Source organism: Dendrobates tinctorius, unplaced genomic scaffold (assembly GCF_039654945.1).
Source record: "Dendrobates tinctorius isolate UK_male_01 unplaced genomic scaffold, ASM3965494v1 ptg000064l, whole genome shotgun sequence".
NCBI lineage: Eukaryota > Metazoa > Chordata > Amphibia > Anura > Dendrobatidae > Dendrobates > Dendrobates tinctorius.
In genome coordinates this window covers 34,781,924-34,802,063 of record NW_027361732.1, presented here as the reverse complement: position 1 = coordinate 34,802,063, position 20,140 = coordinate 34,781,924, and the positions used below count along the sequence as shown (strand labels likewise).

The window sequence follows — 20,140 nt, the reverse complement described above, 5'->3', positions numbered from 1 at the left end:
CTCCATATTTATGATACGGGACATTGCAAATTTTGCAGAGAAAGGCAATACGTGGAGGTGTGTCTCATGCAAGGCTTTCTCACACTGCTTTTAAAACCAGCCCTCTCACCACTTCCCTGTTAGGCACTTCCTGGCATGGGGTCATTTTTTTTTCTTCAACTTTTTGGGTTTTGTTTTGCGAAAAAACCGGGCGGAAAATGGATGATCCGTTTTTTGTCCGTTTTTTCATCGCACCCATTGACTTGCATTGACGATTTTCAAGAGAAAATCGCAGCATGCTGCAATTTTTTCCTCAGTCTGATTTCGGATGGGAAAAAAATCGCAAGTGAGATGTCACCCATTGACTAACATTGGTCAGAGTGCAATCTGATATTAAATCGGATTGCAATCGTCCGATTTTATCTCCAGTGAGTATGAGCCCTTAGTAGTAATATAATGGCATTATTCTGTCACTGTGGTTGTATGATATAGCCCAAATATTTAATCCTGTATAATATTATTATTGGAGGGGTGCAGAATGAAGGGCTGTGTGGAGATAGGGTCAACATGGGGGAAGCAGTGAAAAAGGGACAGCATGAAGTATCGAAAGCATGGTATTTATAATTCAAAAGGCTTAACAATATGAAGGTTATTGTCCATAAAATAGGACAGTGTAGAGGTTAGAGTTCATCAGAGGGGACAATAGTTCTTAATTGCCAATGGTTTTGAAGTCATAGTTCATAAGAGAGGACGGTCTGACCGTTATGGATCATAAGGTTTGATGGTGTTTTATAGATCAAAAAAGTAGTTCTGGTGCTGAATTCATGCATCCATAGGGGTTCTGATGATGTGTTCATTTACTGATGTTGGTTTTCGTGCTGTATGCGTGTACTGACTGACTTGCTTCATATACTGCAACAGTTATCTCAGTATATAACAAAAATGATCAGATGATTTCAGAGTCTGATCCTCTGTTGGGATTAAATAACAATGAATGAATATCATAAATGCAAAATGCAAAAAACAATGATGGAGTTGTAAAAATAAAAAAAATGAGCACTAGCGCTCATACATACCCACTTCTTTAAAGCTGCATACTCAGAAGCACCCTTTGCTCTGGTGCACATGGGACAATGTCCAATGAAAAATAAAAATAAAACTAAGTCTGATAAGCGCTCACTAGAATTATCAAACAATGTTCAAAAATATAGGAAAGAATAGCCAGAATGGTTTCCTTACCTGTTGGCATTATGCTGCGGTGATTCTGTCCTTGATGATGTTGCGTCCAGTTAGCTGGGAGGAATCCTGCAGCACTTTGGTGGTGAAAAGTTCTCCTGATAGTGAGAACCCACATTGAGTTTATGGAAAGATTCTAAGTACTTTGATGTTGAATAAACTGTGCTGGCAGAGTGCCGACAGTTCACTGTTCTATCAGCACATGTTCAGCAAACATCACTATGCAGTGCGGACTCTCTCTGGGAAGCAGAGTGTTCATTCATCCAACGTGTTTCTGCCCTCACAAATTTAAGTTATGAGGTAACCATGAAATTATTATGGGTCATATGTGGGTGTATGGTGTGTGCAGATAGAGGTACAACCTCTAATGAGGGCTTGCTGTGTCCTTTTAGGACAGCTCAACCATTTTTGGTCCTCATCTGGTACTCAACTCTCACCTGTACCTCCAAATAACTGCTAGCATGAGGCAGTGGGGACACCCTGGAACACCGCCTCGGCAAGCGGGCCAAACCAGGTGAGGGTAGCTGTTGGTTTTGAGGCCTAGGGTGACTTTAACCCCTTTCTGACATCAGTTTTAACAGTACGCTGATGTTGGACATAATAAGAATCTATGAAAATGAACAAATGAAAGTCGGACAATGCTTTTCAACTATGCTTCAACAGAATTTCTCGTGTTTGTAGGTTGCCTTTTCCAGATGGCATGTTTCAGCTCTTTCCAAAGATGCTCAATAGGATTTAGGTCAGTACTCATAGAAGGCCACTTCAGAATAGTCCAATGTTTTCCTCTTATCCATTCTTGGGTGTTTTAGCTCTGTGTTTTGGGTCATTACCCTGTTGCAAGACCCATGTCCTGTGACTGAGACCAAGCTTTCTGAAACTGAGCAGCACATTTCTCTCCAGAATCCCTTGATATTCTTGAGATTTCATTGTACCCTGCACAGATTGTAGACACACTGTGCCAGATACAGCAAAGCAGCCCCAGACCATAATAGAACCTCCACCATGTTTCACAGTAGGGCCAGTGTTCTTTTCTTGATATGCTTCATTTTTCCATCTGTGAACATAAAGTTGATGTGCCTTGCCAAAAAGTTTAATTTTTGTCTCCTCTGTCCATAGGACATTCTCCCAGAAGCTTTGTGGCTTGTCAATATGTAGTTTGGCAAATTCCAGTTTGGCTTTTTTATGATTTTTTTTGAACAATGGTTGTCTCCTTGGTCGTCTCCAATGAAATCCAATTTGGCTCATACAATGATGGATGGTGCGATCTGACAATGGTGTTCCTTGAGCTTGAAGTTCACCTTTAATCTGTTTAGAAATTATTCTGGGCTCTTTTGTTACCATTTGTATTATCCATCTCTTTGATTTGTCATCAATTTTCCTCCTTTGACCATGTCCAGGGAGGTTGGTTACAGTCCCATGGATCTTACATTTTTGAATGATATGTGCAACTGTAGTCACAGGAACATGAACCTGCTTGGAGATGGTCTTATAACTTTTACCTTTAACATGTTTATCTATAACTTTCTTTCTAATCTCCTGAGACAGCTCTTTCCTTCACTTCCTCTGGTCTACGTTGAGTGTGATACACACCATGTCACCAAACAGCACAGTGAGTATCTCTAGCCCTCTATACAGGTCCACTCACCGATTCATAGATTGCAGACATCTGTGATGCTAATTAGTAGACACCCCATGATTGAACATGTCCCTTTTGTCACATTATTTTTATGGGTACCATCATTTCTGTTCAGGCGTAGTTCATGATTTTTTTTTTTTAAATTCCGTGGAAGCATGGTTGAAAAGCAATGTCTGACTTTCATTTGTTCATTTTCATAGATTTTTTATTCATTATTACTTTTGTCAGATTCAAGTTATTTCTTTGACCATTTGTGGGTTTTTCTGTCATTACACAAGGGGCACCAACAATTATGACCACGGATGTATGTAGCAGAGGCTATTGAATTATGTCAGCTTCTAGTTTCCCATGAAGACTATTGAAGCATGCCAAAAGTAAAAAAAAAAAAATAAAAATATTAAATAAATAAAAAGATATAGAAGTTCAAATCAACCCCATTCCCTGATTCCCAGCAAAGCATTATGGAGCACAATGAGGCACATATAGGACACTGCTGGCAATTTATTGCATCCTGAACCAACCTCCAGCTGTCATGACTAGATTTTGCCACTGGGACGCCATAGACATGGATGAGTAAGTGAGGCTGACAAATCAAGGGCAAGTTATAACTTCAATCACCACACTTCAATTTGCTGTGGCAATAAGGGAAACGGTGAAGCATCTGGTGTGGACTCACTGGAAGCTGTTTTCCCAAACCTGCACACAGTTGACCCAGTGCAAAGGGCCGATCTCCAGTGGACTAAAGCAGCAGTGGAATTCATCAGCCAAGTGGGTGATTGAGAAGCCCTGTTTATGATCACTGTGCTCACCTTTGGTGAAGAAGGAGATAGAAAAGGTCCCTCAAACATAGTCGGCTTCATCGTGACCTGGCCAGCCTACCTTAGATGACGGATAACTCTTATAGTGGTTGACATACAAAGAAGAAAATTATAGTACTCAACCTTGGTATATGGAGTGGCACTGGTTGTTATGGAGTTGGCTCGCTACAACATTGACATAATAATAATAATCTTTATTTATATAGCGCCAACATATTCCGCAGCGCTTTAGAGTTTAACAGTTTCAAAACACAAGTAATAAGTAACAACGTTAACAATACAATAATTAAAGCAAAATAAGACGAAATAAGACGACCCTGCTCATGAGAGCTTACAATCTACAATTGACATGGACATAACAGCTCTCAGTGAAATGCGCTTAGCAGATTAAGGCCAACTCAAAGAACATAGTGGTGGAAACATGCTTTTCTGGAGTGGTTGAGGCAGCACTGAATGATGAGAAGCAGTTGTGGTGTTTTTTATCAAATCTCATCTTGTTCGTAAACTTATCCAGCTTCCGGAGGGAATCATGCTTGATGACACTTCAGTTACCAGTAACAAACAAGAAGCATTCTATGTTGATTAGTACCTATGCTCCAACCATAGCCAATCCAAGTGACATTAAGAATAAGTTCTATGATGAACTTGACACATTTATCCCACAGTCAGACAAGCTCATTATACTCGGAGATTTTAATGCCATTGGGAGGCACGGGATTGGCGAGTGTAACAGCAATAGCCTTCTGCTCCTCAATATGTATGCCACACATAACCTCATCATCACCAACATTATGTTTCATCTACCCACTCACAGGAAGACATTGTGGATGCACCCACATTCAAGTCACTGACATTTCATTGACTGCATCACTGGGTTACTCTGAGGCAGTGGACTTCCGGTACTGGGGAAAGCGTGATGTAATTAATTGTGATAGATAGGTCAGGTAAGGAAGATCTGTGAGATGGAAGAAAGATGATGAGTTCAGATTTGTCCACATTGAGCTTGAGGAAGCAATAGGAGAAAAAGGAGGATGACGCTGAATGTGCAGTTTGAAAGGTATGAGGAGATCCAATGTAGGGCGAGGTCTTTGATGCCAAAGGAGGAGAGGATCTGTAGTAGGAGGCAGTGGTCAACTGTGTCAAATGCAGAGGACAGGTCTAGAAGCAGGAGTATAGAGTATTGTCAATTTGCTTTGGCTGTAAGTAGGTCGTTAGTAATTTTGGTCAGGGCTGTCTCAGTGGAGTGATGGGGCGGAAACCAGATTGTAGATTGTCAAAGAGCAAGTTAGATGAGAGGTGGGAGGAAAGTTCAGCGTGAATGTGCAGCTCCAGGAGTTTGGAAGCGAATGGGAGCATTGATATTGGGCGATAGCTGGACATAGCGGTTGGGTCGAGGGTTGGCTTTTTAAGGATAGGCATGATTGTGGCATGCTTAAAAGCTGAAGGGAATGTACCGGATGTTAGCAATAGGTTGAAGAGGTGGGTTAGGGATGGGATAAGTGTGGTGGTGAGGTTGAGGAGGAGGTGGGATGGGGTCAAGTGCACAGGTTTTGAGGTGACATTTGGAGAAGAGGCGATTAAGCTCCCCTTCAGTGATGTTGCAGATTGAGGTTATGGGGTTTGGGCATTGGTCTGGTATGCAAAGGGGTTGTGGTGGTTGAACAATGAAGACTTGCCTTGTTTGGTCAATCTTATTTTTGAAGTGTGCGGGCAAAGTCCACTGCAGAGATGAGGGAGGTTGGAAGGGGCAGTGGTGGGCGGAGGAGGGAGTTGAAAGTTTTGAATAACTGTTTGGGATTGTAGGATAGGGAAGATACAAGGGTTGTGAAGTAGGCCTGTTTAGCAGAGGTGAGGGCAGATTTGAAAGCGAGTGTTGCTTGTTTGAATGCAGTGAACTCATCTTGCAAATTTGTTTTCTTCCAACGCCACTCTGCAGCCCTGGACACTTGCCGGAGCTTTTTAGTGGTGCTATTGTGCCAAGGTTGCTATTGGTACGTTGCATTCTGCCATGAACTAGAGGGGCGACCGTGTCAATAGCTGATGCGAGAGTGGCATTGTGGCATTCAAAATGCCAGTCTTAATAGATCTTTTACACTGTTTTTCCATTTCGTAGCAGGCAAACAAAATAAGTGTTCCATTGTATCAGCTTTGCAAATGGAATAAGAGAAGTATTATTGATTATCATGGTGTCTGTTTGGTGTCCATTTTAGAGAAGAGAAAAATCATTCGATATGCTAAACGTCTTCTGTCATTTTATCAAACTGGACACAAAAAGATCCCATAATCAGTGGATCCCAACTACTTCTATTTGCACAACCGATGCATTTATTCTTAAATAAGGGACAGAAGAACTGGACATCTGAGCTGAACTGAAAATTTCATATCATCTTTGATCCAGTAACTAATGACACATCACCACTGCTTTCTGGTTCCTAGTAAGAAGAGGGTCACACTATGAATTTTTCCCCTTTTCCTATATAGAACCAAAGCATTTTCCTTCAGTCACCTCTAGGGGATGCTCAGTTCATGGAGATTTTTAACTTTTTCTTGATTGAAGTAGATATGTAAGTCTCTGTACACTGAGCTCCCCTAGAGGTGGCTGCAGGAAGGGATTGAGAGCAAAATGGAGAGAGTTCAAATAATTTTATTGGAGCATTCACTTGGCATGGGGACCATGATGAATTTTGCTATATTTGCCTCTGTTTCGATGTCACAATTTTAACATTCACTTTATGTTTGAGACTATCTACTGCATACTGCTGTTAACATGTTTACAGAGAAGTACAGTTGATTATATTTTTTATTGCGGCAAATTAGTGCCATGACAGATACGGTAATCTCTGCTCATCACAATACATCAGCTATCAGCACAATGCAGTTTAGATTTGTGGTACTTCAAAGAATATATGTTCACCTTTGTACAAGAAGCAATGTACAGTATAGTAAATGGCAATTTCTAACAATTTGCTTCAACAGTATTCATAAATTCTAACTGAGCACTACAGCTGGTTTTTATCTCCTTGTTCTACTTGTATTGATTAGCTGAAGAGAACAAACAAAACAAGCTGTAGAAAAGGTTAAGGGAAAAAAAATAACAACAAAGCAAATAAACTATAACTTGATTTTTTTTTCTTTCCAACATTAAAATTTAAATGTCAAAGTAAAAATAAAACAGTTTGTCACAATTACGGCTAATATTGGCAGGTATTCCAAACTTTCTATTTGATAACTAGACATGTATTGTAAATTTCAGCTTCTTAAATCTTCACACCTAATTTAAAGCCTCATTTGTTTCTATGACAGCAAGATGTATATGCTGCCTTCTACACTAGGTGTCGGGGGCAAGTGTTCAATGTTATGCTGCTGACTAGTCTCGTGGAAAGAAATCAGCCTTAAATGTTAACGTTTTTGGCAGTCATATTAAGTAGAATGTGAGGTGTACAAATGACATGATATTTACAACATGGTGCATGGAAACATGAACATAAAGAAACTAGAATACACTATAATGAATAATTACTGCTACAACAATTTTATTTAGCTTATTCAGGAAAAAATTATAGCATTACATATTTCATTTGAATACACTTTAACATTGTGAAATGATGCACAGTAATTAGATATTAGCTATAGGTATTCTAAATGAGTATACAATCTACTTACAAAATTGTTAAAAATAATTTTCTACAGCAATCACACTTGCTTTCTTTTGCAGCGCGGTTTTCCCGCAAAAAAACGCATGGAAAAAACGCATACAAATGCTGCGTTTTTTTCAAGCATTTCTATTCGCATGCATGAAACAAACGCAGCGTTTTTATGTGTTTGCATGCGTTTTTAGTGCGTTTTTACCGCGTTTGCGTTTTTTTCCAAAATTAGTTGGCCTCACCAAAAAAATCAAGATAGGGTTAGGATTAACACTAACCCAAACCATGACTTTACTAACCCTAACCCTAACCCTTAACCAAACCATACTAACCCTAACCCTAACCCTTAACCAAACCATACTAACCCTAACCCTAACCCTTAACCAAACCCTACTAACCCTAACCCAAACCCTAACCCTAAACCCTAACTAATCCTAAACCCTCACCCTTAACCAAACTATACTAACCCTAACCTAAACCCTAACCCTTAACCAAACCATACTAACCCTAACCCTTAACCAAACCCTTCTAACCCTAACCCAAACCCTAACCCTAAACCCTAACTAACCCTAAACCCTAACCCTTAACCAAACCACACTAACCCTAATCCAAACCCTAGCCCTAAACCCCCTGAACTAACCGTAACTCTAACCCAAGCCCCTAATTTCCATTGTCTAACCAATGGTCAACAAAAAAACGCATGCGCAAAAAACGCATACATGAGCATGCCAATGCGCACGTATGCGCACCCATAGACTTACAATGGGTGTCTTGCTGTAAAAAAACGCATTGCGCGCATGCGTTTTTTTAAGGCAAGTCGGACGCCCAAAAAATGCAACAGGATGCATTTTGTGCGCCCGAGCGCACACCACAAGAAAACGCATGCGCGTAAAAACGCATACAAACGCATGTGTATGCGCACATAAGCACATCCCATGCAAAATATAGGAAAAAAAGCGCATGCGTTTTTTAGCGCTAAAATACAGCGCAAAAAAACGCAAGTGTGAAACCAGCCTAACAGCTTATATTATCTTGTAAATCATTACACCTACAATATGTATGTAAATGTTTACATATAGGACAACTGCTCTTATAATATCTGCAACATTGATTTAGGCTATGAAACCATAGTTTGCAATGGAATACAATTACTGTTAGTTAGTATGTAAGACTTAAACTAGACATACACTTTAACCCCATAAAGGCACAGCGAATTTTGACCTTAATGACCAAGCCAAATTTTATAATTCTGACCGCTGTCACTTTATGAGGTTATTTCTCTGAAAAGTTTCAGAGTATCCCACTGATTCTGAGACCGATTTTTCATGGCATATTGTACTTCAAGGAAATTTGTTGAAAATTTTGCAATTTTCAAACTTTTAATTCATATGCCATTAAATAAGAGAGAGATGTCACACACAATAATTAATGCAATTTCCCACTTGTCTATTTTACAAGAGCACAATTTTTGAAACTTTTTTTTCTGTTAGGAAGTTAGAAGGGTTCAAAGTTCACCAGCGATTTCTCATTTTTCCAATAAAATTTACAAAACCATTGCTTTAGAGAACACATCACATTTGAAATGGCTTTGAGGGGTCTATATGACAGAAAGTACCCAAAAGTGACACCATTCTAAAATCTGCACACTTAAAGGTGGTGAAAACCAAATTCGAGAAGTTTATTAACACTTCAGGTGCTTCTCAGGTACAGAAGCAAGGTGGAAGGAAAAAAAATGAACATTTAATTTTTTTCACAAAAATTTTACTTTATTTTCTTATTTTCACAAGGGAAACAGCAGAAAATGGACCCAAAAATATGTTGCGCAATTTCTCCTGAGTATGCCGATACCCCATATGTGGGGGGAAACCACTGTTTGGGTGCACGGTAGAACTCGTAAGGGAAGTAGCACCGTTTGCCTTTTTGAAGCACAAAGTGAATGGAATCGATAGCAGACGTCATGTCACGCTTGGAGAGTCCCTGATATGCCTAAACAGTAGAAACCCCTTACAAGTTACCCCATTTTGGAAAATAGGACCCTTAGGAAATGTATATTGATGTGTGATCAGCACCTTGAACCCCCAGATGCTTCACAGAAGTTTATAACACAGAGCTTTGAAAATAAAAAAAATCACATTTTACCCACAAAAATTGACTTTTAACCCCAATTTTTTTTTACTTTCACAAGGGTAACTTGTGACAATGAACCTCAAAATTTGTTATACATTTTCTAATGAATGTGTTGATACTAGTGATGGGCAAGCACTATAATGCTCGGGTACTTGTTGCTCAGGTCGAGCATATTGAAATTTTCGGATACTCGACCCGAGCAACGAGCCCAATGTTAGTGTCTATAGGAAACTTTTTGCCGCAGCCCCCGGGGGTCTTTTTAGGGTCTAAAAATGGTGAAAATCAATAGAAACAGTGCTCAAATGACATGGGAACATCTTGGGGAAGACCCCTGGAAGCATTCTGTCTCCCAGGTCACTGCTGTGAATAATGTTGTCAGAGTCTTACGCTGCTTTTACAGACTCAAAATAAAACATACAAAAACAAAACCAAAATGGATTTTTCTGGGAAATAGGAAAATACTTTCCAGGGTAATGATTTGTATGCAAGGCAAAATAAATTACCCAAAACAAAAATGTTCCTCCACCACTTAGGCTATGTTCACACATAGCGCTTTTGAGGCTTTTTTCAACTTTAGCATTGCTTTCAACCAAGACAAATGCATTCATTGGGAAATGTCATTTTGACATTTTACAACTTTATCTGGCCATGTGGTGTGTGACACATCATCTGACACATCCTGTTTCATTTATGAAGGAGGGACTCTGAAAGTCACAAAGACTAATTTTTATAGGGCCATCAGGCAGCCTTTACTATTCTTAAAGGTCCAGCAGTCGGTCATCACTATTCTTAGAAAGCCATCAGCCAGCTATGTTTTGTTGTTCCCATTATTAAACAGTTGGTCTCCTATACTGTTATTGCCTATGCAGTGAATGCAAGGCCTACTCCAAATATGGATGCAGCATAATAACCCTATGAGCAGACATCCTGGATGACCACATGAAACCAAAGTTCCCATTATTACTCATTTGGTACTCTTTACAGTATGCAAGTACCGGTCACCCGTGTCCCTCACATAGGAGCTCAAATTAGTAACAAATGGTCTTAGTATTTGATCGATGTACATACCTATATTTTGTGTCAAGTTATCAATTCCAGCAACTATAGGTCTGCCTTTTAATGGATTCAAACCATTATGTATTTTAGGTAGACAATAAAAAGTTGCCATTGAAGGGTATATGAGGGTAATAAAAATTCTTTCTCCTTTGAGTCAATGACCCCAAGTGCAAACCCCTCATTGATTAATTGCCTCAGGGAAACAATAAGGCAAGCAGTTGGATTCACCAAAAGGGTTTCATAATTTGCTTGATCTTCCAAGACTGAAAGACACATAGTTTTATGTTGTGCTGTATTCATGATGACCAGGTTTCCTCCTTTGTCAGAGTTTTTTATGGTGATATTATGGTCATTCTCAAGTCTTATGAGGCTCTGCATTTCCTCTTTATTTAAATTGTGGGTACCTGAATTCAAACTACTGCCTGATTTCACTAAATCATTGGTAACCAGGTTGACAAACGCATCAATTGAATTGACCTCCCCCATTGATGGGGGCATGTTTTTACTCTTATTTCTGAGACTGGTAAAAGGACCCTCCCCTCTAGGATTGGGGTCAACATCTCCCAAATGGAACAGAAACCTTACATCCTGGAGGAGATCCTCAGAGATCCCCAGCTCAGCCGAGGTCCTCTGATCCTGCCTGGCAAATTGTTTCTTCCATTTTAGCTTTCGGGCAAATAGATGTAGATCCTTCACCGTCTCAAAAATATCTAGGTCCGATGTTGATACAAATGTAAGGCCCTTACATAAAGGGAAGCCTGGGTTCAGAGGGACTGATTGATTTGCCCCTGTGACGCCTGTTAGAGTTTCCATTCAAGTCTAGTGCTTATTTGGTGATCATCTAGTTCAATATTTGACTGTCTTCACAGGTGTCAGGACAGTTTTCATGTTGTTTGTTTTTTTGTCACGTGCACTTTTTATCAGGATTTTTCCTTTTTAATTGGTTCTAATAAAGTAGATTAGTTTAAATTTTGTTAATATATCGGTGCTAGCTTGCTGTAAAGTTTACTAGATTCCGGCTAGTGGATCACTCGCTGTCTAGATCATTTGGTACTCCCATACTGTTTGGCTATGTAGTGAATTGCAGTGTTGAGTCTCAAGAGCCTGCATTGGAGCATTGCAGTGTTGAGGCTGAAGAAACTGCAGTGGAAAATTTCAGTTTGATGCAGAAAAACCGGCAGTGGAGAATTTCAGTGTTGAGGCTGAAGAAGCTGGATTGGAGAATTGCAGTGTATAGGCTGAAGAAATTGCAGTGGAGCATTTCAGTGTTGAGGCTGAAGAACCCGCAGTGGACAAAGTGTTTAGGCTGAAGACACGGCAGTAATGCATTGTAGTGGTGAGGCTGAAGAACCTGCATTGGTGAATTGCAGTGTTGAGGCTGAATACCCGGCAGTGGAGAATTGCATAGTTGAAGCTGACCAGCCGCTACAGTTACCATTATTAGGAATACTGTTTGCCTATGCAGTGAATGCAAGGCCTGCCCCAAATTTGGATGCACCCCAATACCCCTTAGAAGAGATGTGGAAGAGGGCCTCCTAAAAATCTGTTCCCATTACAAAGTAGTGGGTCTCCTATACTTGTAATGCCCATGAAGTAAGTGTATGGGGTGACAAACATTTCCCCCAAGGGGGAATACATCAATATACTGTATAAAAAATGTGTATACAGGCATCATAAACACCCTTTTCAACACTAATATGGGTGTTACATCATGGAATCCGGTCACCATGGTGATCTAGTGGTGGTGGATGATGAGGTTGAGGAGAAGGAGGACAACCACAAATAGCCAAAATCAGGAAGCGTATACCCATGTGTGGGTGTGAAGAGGTGCATCGGATTAGACCTCCCAAAAAAGACACTGGATTTGACTTTGTTGCACTGCTATCATCCGGTGGTTCAGAGAAGTCTGGCCCAATCCAGACCTTGTTCATTTTTATAAGAGTCAGCCTGTCAGCATTTTCAGTTGACAGGCAGATTCGATTATTTGTTATAATTCCAGCAGCGGCACTAAAAACTCACTCTGACAAAGCGCTAGAGGCAAGGCAGGCCAGGACCTCCAAGGCATACAGAGCCAGTTCATGACACATGTCAAGCTAGAATACCAATAATTATAAGGCACAGAGGGATCACGGAGGACGTTGGTACGGTCAGCAAGGTACTTCCTCAGCATGTTCCAAAATGTTGCACTCCTTGTGAATGTACCCCATGCCTCAGGGCCAGTGTGATGGGAGGGTCTGAGAAAACTATCTCAGAACTTTGCCAGTGTTTCCCTGCCTCTGCTGGATTGGAGTTGTGTGTCTCTCACCTGTACTCTTTGGTTTTCCAATCAAGTGTGACCTCTGCCACCAGTGTTTTTAGATGGGAATTTTTTTAATAATTCCTCAGCAAGGTGCCTCTGGTACTGCACCATATTAGTACACCTGTCTGACTCTGGAATAAGAGACAGAAAGTTCTCCTTATAGCATGGGTTTAGAAGTGTCACCAAACAGTAATGACTGTCACCCAAAATTTTGAGAGCGCGAAGGTCATTGGAGAGGCAGCATAACATAAACTCAGCTGTTATGATTGGGTCACCGAGGAGGAAAGCAAGACCAAGCTAAGCCACAGAAAACCAGAGAGGTTGGTAACCAAGCAGATTGCAGACCCCTGATCCTATCCACACAACTAGCAGTAGCCGTGCAGCATACCTACGATGATTCTAGATGCCTCGACACAGCCGGAGAACTAAATAAGCCTAAAGCAAGAAAGGGGAAATCTAAACTGCCCCAGAGCAGACCCCAAAGGAATAGACAGCCCCAAACATATATTGTCGGTGAGACAAGATGAAAACACAAATGCAGGTAGGAAAATAGGCTGAGCAAACGATGGGGCCCAAACTAACTAAACAGGACAGGAAAGAAAAGACACTGTCTGCAATCATGCAAAAAACCCTGCATAAAATGCCCAACACGTCTGATAGAAAAAACACTGAAGTCACTAGACTTCGCCCACTATTTTAGCACTCTGGTATATTCTGAAAGCAGAGCAAAGAGAGGCCAATCTAATAAGGGACAAAAACAAACTGGCACAAACAGTAACATAAGGATGGAAATTCAGCACAGCCTCAGCCGGGGCTGGCTGACCACACAAAACTGAAATAGACAAAACCAAATCAAATGTGAACATTAGTAAAAGAACACTTGAGCATGCAGGGACTGAGCTGGTAACTAAGACCTCAGGAAGCAGGAAAAAATCACCACCAGGGATAGAGGGAGTCGGCTGTCTTAAATCCAATTGTCCTCCTCATTATCAGGTGGCAGACCTCTGTCAATTAGATCAGCTCCATTACCTCCTGTAACCATCAGAGGGAGCCCAGAAAGAGAACTCGCGACCACTCTGTCAATATAACCAGCTCCACTACCTTCACTAGTAACCAGAGGTAGGCCAGAAAGTGAATTCACAACATTCAGCTATGCTTGCCAGACTGCTAAGAGGCAAGACTTACATGTCCTCACCAAGAGGACAACTGACCATGCTCTTCTCCTCCTTCTCCTTCTCCTCCAAGTTTCTCAGGACATCCACGCTGAACAGACGGTATTACAGTTGTGCTTGTAGAACCATCTAGAGTGCATGAAACTAGCTCCTGTTCTTTCGGCTTCTCTTCCTCATTGTCACCCAATATTGACAGCCTTGTTGATGTTGGTAGTCAACAACTGCCCTCTTCTGCTCACAAATACTTTCCAACATCTGCAGTGTAGAGTTTCAATGTGTGGGGACATCACACAACAGTCGGTGAGCCGGAAGCTGCAAATGCTGCTGAAGCACGGCAAGGGCAACGGAAGCTGTAGCTGACTTTATAAAAATGGGCAAACAGGCGGCGTACTTTCATAAGCAGAACCGGCAGCTCCGGGTAGCTTTTGAGAAACCATTAAACAACGAGGTTAAGCAAATGGGCCAGGAATGGTACGTGTGTGAGCTTGCCTCGCTTCAAAGCCGCCACCATGTTCCAGCCATTGTCACATGTGACCATGACTGGCTGTAGGATCAGCAGTGTCAGCCACAGATCTGCCTGCTCTTTAAGAGCTGTACATAACTCTTCAGCATTGTGTCACCTAAACATATTAGCTTCAGTACAGCCTGTTGCCTCTTGGCTGAGGCATTGCTGCAGTGCTTCCAGCTTGTGACTGATGTGGTCATTTCAGAGATGGAGGCTGAAGAAGTGGAGGAGGAGATGCAGGAGCTGTAGACTGTGGGGGCAACCCTGATTGACATAGGGCCTGCAATCCTTTACCACCGTCGCCTTCGTGTTTCCATGACTGCTCAAATATTTTGCCATTGCTACATGCGATCTCCTCTTTCCTTACTTCAAGTGGACTGGGCGAGAGGCCAAAATTTATAAATAGAAAAGTGAACAGCTCTTCGGAGTGTCCAAGTATGGGATCAGTTGCCTCTGGGAGCTCGGGATGGTGGGAGGAAGGAGGAATATGCGGTCCAGACTCACGGCTACTCAGACTTGACCATGTGGAAGACAGGGTTGTGGTAGTGGTGGCGACAAAGTGACTGGAAGCATTATCCGCTATCTAGCCAACAACCTTTAAGGGCCTTTTACACTAAGCAACGCACCAGCGATAACAATAGCGATCCGACCAGGCATAGATCGCTGTTGTGTCGTTACGTGATCGCTAGATAGCTTTCAAACAGTCCACTCTCGTCAACGACTCTAGAGAGATCAGCGATCTGCATAGCGACCTCGTTGCTCGTTGAGTACCTTTCACATTACTAAACAAAAAACGATTCAGACCTCGGTGGGCGTGCTTCAGCGTTTAATTTACAACGCCCCCCAAAGCGCCGATTGGTGGTCACCGCTGCGCTGTCATTGGCCGGCGGCGTCATTAAAGAGGACGTAATAGCGTTACAGTTTAAATCTCTGGAGCGCCGTGGTTAGCTTCTAAACCAGCATTTTTCTCCCTAGAGACAAAAGTGCATTTTTGGTTAGATTTCGCTATTCGTCCTTCAGCAACCCTCTTGAAGAATCGTCATCGTTGGTTATTTTCAAATACCTCCATTTTTAAGATCATCTTAAGAATCAACAGTGCACATTTTTTTATATTTTTTCTCCATAACTTTCGGAATTTTCGCAACGTCAAAGGTAAGTGTATTTTGGTTCCAAATTTTTTTTTTTTTTTTTTATGCCCTTTTTTTTTTTGTTTTATTTTATCGTTTTATTTTAGTTTAGTGTAGAAACCGCGCCCGCCCCCATTTTTGTAATTGTTGAACGGGATACCTTTCTAGGACAGCGACCTAGCTTATGCGATTCAAACTCTTTTTTATTGTGTCTATGTTAATTTTGTCCATATGCACATGTCCGAGCAGCCATTTTAGTTTTGAAACCGCGCCCGCCCCCATTTTTGTAATTGTTGAACGGGATACCTTTCTAGGACAGCGACCTAGCTTATGCGATTCAAACTCTTTTTTATTGTGTCTATGTTCATTTTGTCCATATGCACATGTCCGAGCAGCCATTTTAGTTTTGAAACCGCGCCCGCCCCCTTTTTTGGAATTGTTGAACGGGATACCTTTGTAGGACAGTGACCTAGCTTATGCGATTCAAACTCTTTTTTATTGTGTCTATGTTAATTTTGTCCATATGCACATGTCCGAGCAGCCATTTTAGTTTTGAAACCGCGCCCGCCCCCATTTTTGTAATTGTTGAACGAGATACCTTTCTAGGACAGCGACCTAGCTTATGCGATTCAAACTCTTTTTTATTGTGTCTATGTTAATTTTGTCCATATGCACATGTCCGAGCAGCCATTTTAGTTTTGAAACCGCGCCCGCCCCCATTTTTGTAATTGTTGAACGGGATACCTTTCTAGGACAGCGACCTAGCTTATGCGATTCAAACTCTTTTATTGTGTCTATGTTCATTTTGTCCATATGCACATGTCCGAGCAGCCATTTTAGTTTTGAAACCGCGCCCGCCCACATTTTTGTAATTGTTGAACGGGATACCTTTCTAGGACAGCGACCTAGCTTATGCAATTCAAACTCTTTTTTATTGTGTCTATGTTCATTTTGTCCATATGCACATGTCCGAGCAGCCATTTTAGTTTTGAAACCGCGCCCGCCCACATTTTTGTAATTGTTGAACGGGATACCTTTCTAGGACAGCGACCTAGCTTATGCGATTCAAACTCTTTTTTATAAAATGTATGTCCGTACCTAAATGAAAGAGTTCTCACCATTTCCTTTCTTTTTTATTACAGATGGCATCAAGTAGCCAAGTTGCAAACAGCCAAGACTTCATACGCCTATTTATTGAGATGTATCGGTCATTGCCCTGCCTCTGGAAGGTGAAGTCTCCAGACTACAGTAACAAATACAAGAAGAAGGTTGCATATGAAAAACTTGTACAGCTATATCAAGAAAATCACCCTAGCAAAACGGTTGATGAGGCTGTTATTAAAAAAAAAATTCAAGCTCTACGCACTGTGTTCAAGAAGGAATTGAACAAGGTGGAAAAGTCTACAAGGTCTGGGGCGGGTACCGATGAAGTGTATGTTCCGAAGTTGTGGTACTACAACTTGCTGGAGTTTACGCGAGACCAGGAAATCCCCAGGGTTATGCACTGTTCTATGTCACTGCCACAAGAGGAAGAAACAGTGACACGGCCTGATTCCCCTCTAGTCGATGTAAGTATGTTTTGGGTTTCCCTCCAATAACCTATGATACATATATATGTACATGGTACAGTTGAGTTTTATTCATTAAGTTGATGATTTGAAACTTTGTTCACAGCTGATACCTCTTCATTTTAATTTGGTTTATCATAACATAATTTCTACAAATTGTCGATGTCAGTACATAGCCAGTACCAATGTTCACACCCCCTCTTAATAAATTATTGTTATGTGTTTACAAAACACTCGTTTTACTTTTTCTGTGTTTTAACCTTGTTTTTCTGTTCTTGCAGCATGTAACTGAAGAGGTGTCACCTACACCATGTGTAATTCCTGAAACCCCTGCAACATCAAACCCAACCGACGAGGAGGCAGAGGAGGCAAGTGTGTCCGTGGGTGCGTACACTGTGCAAAGGCATAACCCTGTGAGTAGAAAAAGAAAGGCCACCGCTCCACCTTTTCCTGAGTTTGTCGATATAGCAAAGAACATATTGGTGCTGCAGGAAAAGCAAGCCATTGGGGGCTTTGCACACATGGTGGACGAAAGACTTCGGTCTCTGGACGTTACGCAAAGGCTTCAGGCTGAGAGAATTATATTTGAAGCGCTAAATAAAGCTGCTGTTGGACAACTAAAAGACAGTTATATTCTGGTGGATTCCCAAGCAATGTCAATAACCCCATGGCCGCAGACACAAGAACTGGTAACAAGCACGCCAAGAAGGGTGATTCAGCCGCTACACAGCATGAACTTTGGAACCCCACATTTGCAGTCTGGCCCATTCATAAATCCTGGAAGGCAGCAACTGAATGACTCAGACTTTAGTTACACTCAATTATAGTTTTTATGTTTACTTGTTGTATTAACAAAATTGTTTGGTTTTTCTTTTTTGTTTGTTTATAAAAAATAAAAATTGAAATTTAAATTTTTGCATTACACATGACTACAATTTCAAGTCCTTTCTAGACTGAGACAAAAATTGTTTTGCCAATTAGGCTTTTTAATTTCTTTCTTTAAGACTGATTTTTAAACAAACCATTGTAGTTTAACATATGTCAACATGACATAGACAATTTTTGTAAACAAAAAAAAAAAAAAAAAATTAAATGTTATCACCCTGCGGTTGGGCTGCCACAAATTGGTCCAGCATCACTCCGAGTTGGTTGTAACGCAGACATCGCCCTCCTGTGTGCTGCCAAGAGTTCAGGTAAGGTTGGTATTTCTGTTGAGGAAATTTACATTGTTGATGGCGGTTTTGTAAATGTGCATGCATACGGTGCCATAGCATGTGGAGCAGCATATGGTGGCATAATGTGGTTTTGGTAGCAAATGGGGCCATATCCTATGGATCGCAATATGGGGCCATAGTGTTAAGTGGCAGCAGATGGGTGCATATGGTTCATGCTTGTGGTCAAACACTTACGTTTTTGTTGCGCCTCTGACTCTTCAGATGAGGAGATAACAGCCCTTCCACGTCGAGTGGCAACACGTACTAGAAAAGAAAATGTCTAAATAAAGAATATGCCAGCAACTGTTACACAAATTATAAATTCTCACATGCTTAAAAAAAAAAAAAAAAAAAAAAAATTGATTACCGGAGGTCGAGTCAGCTCCAGCTTCCCGGAGTGATACTGGAGAAAACACACCAATTGGGGATGAAGTGGAGGAAGCAATTTGTGGTTGAGGCGTTGAGGGGGGCGAGGGGGTCCTTACGGGCTCAGGTATCTAAAAATATGAAATTGAGCATTGAACATTTCCAAAGCGGTGAAAACATAAAAAAAAGAAACGGTATTGTAATACTCCATTATTGTTTCCTCCCTGGAATAAACTTTGGCTTTTATTTACCGTTCGGCTTATGTGAACCATGACTTCTTCCCCCCCCTATTCTTGTAATTTTCAACCCAATAAAAATACTAATAACATGAACAAACGCATTTTATACACTTACGGACTCTGCTTCAGGAGATGCTTGGACCAACGGGCTTGCGTGTGCTGCGGGGGCTGTTGGTGCTGCAGGTGCAGGTGGGGCCGGGGCCGCCGCATGCGCCGCTGTTTGGAAAAAAACAAAACTGAGCGCAAAACCACTTATATTTGCGTTGTGCAATTTCACATGTGCGAATCAAAAAATATATTTTTTTTTTTTTACACTGTAAACCCTGTTGAAAAAAAAAAAAAAAAAAAAAAAAAAAAATTTAAAACATACTATGTGGAACACTCACCTCGGTCCCTCCGCACTTGTTGTTGGAGGCTGTTGAGGAGGTCTCTTGAGCGAAAGCGCAGATCTGCCAGTTTTTTCCTGATTTGCGTTGTGGTGCGCTCAACTCCGAACCGGCGTAACAGTCCTCGCCTGATCCTCCGCAACACAGTCCGCTTGTGTCTCATGGGGTGTGCATGCGCCTGTCCACACGCATAATCGAGCCTCTCCATCTCCTGTACCAGGAAACGCATTTCGGCCTCCCCCCAAGGTGTAGCTCTCTGTCTACCAGCCATTGCTTCCTGTTTTGCTTTCACAACGCAGCAGGGACGGCCACAAGAACGTCGTGACGTCACGACGTTTTCCCGCCTCATTTGGTGACGCTACTGCGTACTTTTAGTTATGGTACTACTGCGCGCTTATCGGTGACGCTATAGAGTCCACTTCAGGGCGGTTGTAAAATGGCGTGTTAACGGATCGCTACAGTGCTGATACTGTGTCGCAGGGCTATGTTATCTTTTTTTTCTTTTAAAAACCAGTAACACTTTGAAAAGTAGCAACTATGTGAATTTATTGTTGTTTTTATCACACAAGAATGAAATAAACACGTTAAATAAACACTTTTGCTGTCTAGATTTCATGCTGCCAAGTAACAGCACCAGGCCCATTAAAATATTGGCAGTATTGGTCCCTGCAGGCCTTAGCATCATCACGGTTTCTTCCCCTTGCCAGTGCTTGAAGTCCAGGTACTGCGGGATCATTGTCGCGCCACCTACCAAGAAGAACCTGACCA

General features: G+C 41.4%; 1 long non-coding RNA gene across 2 annotated transcripts; it reads right to left on the bottom strand.

Annotated features, from left to right (window-relative positions):
* Positions 1–18,326: 18,326 nt before the first annotated feature.
* On the bottom strand, positions 18,327–19,125 carry LOC141094610 (uncharacterized). 2 transcript variants are annotated; one of them, XR_012233126.1, is made up of 4 exons: positions 19,102–19,125; positions 18,749–18,878; positions 18,577–18,645; positions 18,327–18,375 (listed from the first exon to the last, which is right to left on the bottom strand). It is a non-coding gene; the product is annotated as an uncharacterized lncRNA (long non-coding RNA). The 2 variants fall into 2 exon arrangements; XR_012233125.1 differs by lacking the exon at positions 19,102–19,125 and having other exon boundaries at positions 18,749–19,005.
* Between the last annotated feature and the right edge of the window lie 1,015 nt (positions 19,126–20,140).